The sequence below is a fragment of the Aotus nancymaae genome, unplaced genomic scaffold (assembly GCF_030222135.1).
Source record: "Aotus nancymaae isolate 86718 unplaced genomic scaffold, 86718_ANA_hifiasm-v0.15.2.pri h1tg000062l, whole genome shotgun sequence".
In the NCBI taxonomy this organism is placed as follows: domain Eukaryota; kingdom Metazoa; phylum Chordata; class Mammalia; order Primates; family Aotidae; genus Aotus; species Aotus nancymaae.
The window spans coordinates 5,848,096-5,850,970 of NW_026988476.1; the positions used below are offsets into that span (position 1 = coordinate 5,848,096).

The 2,875-nt window shown below is 45.1% G+C and overlaps 1 pseudogene; it reads right to left on the minus strand.

The window, feature by feature from the left end:
• Positions 1-956: 956 nt before the first annotated feature.
• LOC105729832 (keratin, type I cytoskeletal 18-like) lies at positions 957-2,342 on the minus strand (annotated as a pseudogene).
• Between the last annotated feature and the right edge of the window lie 533 nt (positions 2,343-2,875).

Sequence of the window (2,875 nt, forward strand, 5' to 3'; positions counted from 1 at the left end):
GCATTAGATTCTCATAAAGAGTAAAAACCTAGATCCCTCACATGTGCTGTTCACAACAGGGTTCATGATCCTATGTGAATTTAATGCCACTGCTGATCTGATAGGCGACAGAACTCAGGTAGTAATGTTCGCTTGCCTGCTGCTCAACTCCTGCTGTGCGGCCCGGGTCCATAGCCCTTGGGTTGGGGACCCCTGAGATAAAGGATTTATGTATCCTTTTATATTTCATATATCATTTAAAATGCTTATTTTATAATTAATAAAATTACAAAATGTATATTTTACATAATTTTCCATATATAAAATTTCCTTTCTGTTCTCTTTTTTTTCCCCAGAGATGGGATGGGTCTTATTATGTTCCTTAGGCTGGTCTTGAACTCCTGACCTCAAGTAATCCTCCTGCCTCAGCCTCCTGAGTAGCTGAAATTACAGGCACCATCCAACACACCCAGCTTTCTTTTTTTCTTGTTGTTTTTTTGAGATGTAGTCTTACTCTGTCACCCAGGGACTGGTAGTTGGAAGAGAAGGTGGTGGAGCAAGTGGAGACTGCAGTGGCACAATCTTTGCTCACTGCAGCCTCCACCTCCCAGGTTCAAGTGATCCTTCTGCCTCAGCCTCCCAAGTAGCTGGGACTATAGGCACATACCATCACACTTGGCTAATTTTTATATTTTTAGTAGAGATAGGGTTTTACCATGTTGGCCAGGCTGGTCTGGAACGCCTGACTTCAAGTGACCTGCCTGCCTTGGCCTCCCAAAGTGCTGGGATTACAGGCATGAGCACCATGCCTGGACACTCAGCTTTCTGTAAGTACTTTTAATAATAGACAGGAGTGACTTTAAAGGTGGTGGAAACCACTTTTTTTTAAGAGTTTAACAGAAGGACTGTTTTTTGTTTTTGTTTTTTTAACCTCTGAACTTTTTATTGGCTTTCTGTTCCCCAAAGGGCACCCTGTTTCTGCTGGCTCAGTGTCTCAGAACTTCATTGTCATTGGTCTCAGACACCACTTTGCTGTCCACTATCCTCCAGGTGGTGGTCTTGTGGATGGTTTGCTTGGAGTTTCTGCTGTCCAGGACATCATCAAGAATGGAGTCCTCACTGTCTTGCAGCAGGTGGCTGTAGGTGGTGCTGTCAGCCTCCAGCTTGACCTTGATGTTCATTGGGGCCTTGTATTCCTGGGCCTGGTGCTGTCCCTCTGCCAGGGTCTGTGCCAGCAAGACCCCCATTGAGCTGCTCCATCTACATGGGTTACGTGCCTCCACCTCCCTCAGCCTATTCTCCAAGCTGGGATTCAGATTTCTCATTGGGTCCAGGTCAATCTCCAAGGACTGGACGGTATGTCTCAGCTCCGTGAGTGTATTCTCAGCAGCTCTGATCTTAGCAAACTGCATGGTGACCACTGTGGTGCTCTCCTCAAACTGCTGAGCCAGTACTTGTCTAGCTCCCCTTGGTTCTTCTGAGCCAGCTGGTCATATTGGGCTCAGATGTCTGCCATGATCTTGCTGAGGTCCTGAGATTTGGGGGCATCTACCTCACTGGTTGACCCAGAGCTGGCAATATTGGCTTATAGGCTTTTTACTTTCTCTTTGTGGTTCTTCTTCATGAAGAGCAGCTGCTCCTTGAGAGCCTCCATCTCTGTCTCCAGCTGCAGCCAAGTAACACTTGGTGTCATCAATGACCTTGTAGAGCCCATGGATGTCACTCTTCACAGATTGGCAGTTGGACGGTTCTGTCTCATACTTGACTCTAAAGTCATCAGTAGCAAGATGGGCATTGTCAATCTGCAGAATGATGCAGGCATGGTCCACAGTATTTGCATAGATCTGAGCCCTCAGATCCTTGATGGTCTTGAAGTAACGCCCCCAGTCTCTGACCTCAGGCCACTTCTTCTGCAGGTGCTCCTGAATTTTGCTCTCCAGCTTCCGATTTTTGGTCTCCATGCTCCTCGCTCTGTCCAGGTAGTAGGCCAGGCAGTTGTTCAGGCCTTGCATAGTTTCCTTCTTGTTCTGGATGCCCTCCACTTCTGCCAGACCTCTGGCATCCCCGTAGCCAGGCCCCCAGACTCCGAGCTGCCCCAGAAGCTGGTGGAGTGGGACATGGAGATCTGGGAGCCCAAGCCCCCGGCACCTGCATAGATGCTGGCTGTGCTGCTGACTGGCAGGGTGCCATAGTTGGGAGGCTGGATAGAGCCCAGGGACTGGTAGTTAGTAGAGAAGGTGGTAGAGCAAGTGGTGAAGCTCATGCTGTCTGGGGAGGAAAGTGAGAGGACAGAACTCAGGTTTTGCTGAGGTCCAGAAGGACTGGTTTTTATCTCTCTGGATTGATATAAGTGTGATTCTGAAAAAAGAGAAATAGGCATAGAATCTTTCAAGTCCTTTTTAGATATTTTCTTCAACTCAAGCCAATGAATATACATTAAGCACTCAATTGTTTTAGGTGCTATCAGGATGTGAGATAGATGTCTGTAGCTATAAGTAGTTTAAAATATTCCATTCACCAAAACACACAAAGAAAAATAAAAGAAACACAAAAACAAATATACAATGTACAATATATTCAAGAAGTAGAACATAAAGTACAGATTTATAAATTTTGTAGAAAATTAAAGAAGAGCTAAAATAATGAGGAAGTTTGCATTTGAACTGCTTAATTCACTCGATAAGAGATATAGTTTAAAAGAATTAAAATTTCATTACTCTAGAATTAAGTATGTTTTAGTCTGTTTGGCTGCTATAACAAAATGCCATGTACTGGGTAGCTTTCAAAGAACAGAAACTTATTTGTCACATTTCTGAAAACTGGGAAATCCAAGATCAACTCCAGTAGACTCAGCATCTGGCGAGGCCCCACTTTCTGGTTCACAGATGGAGATGGT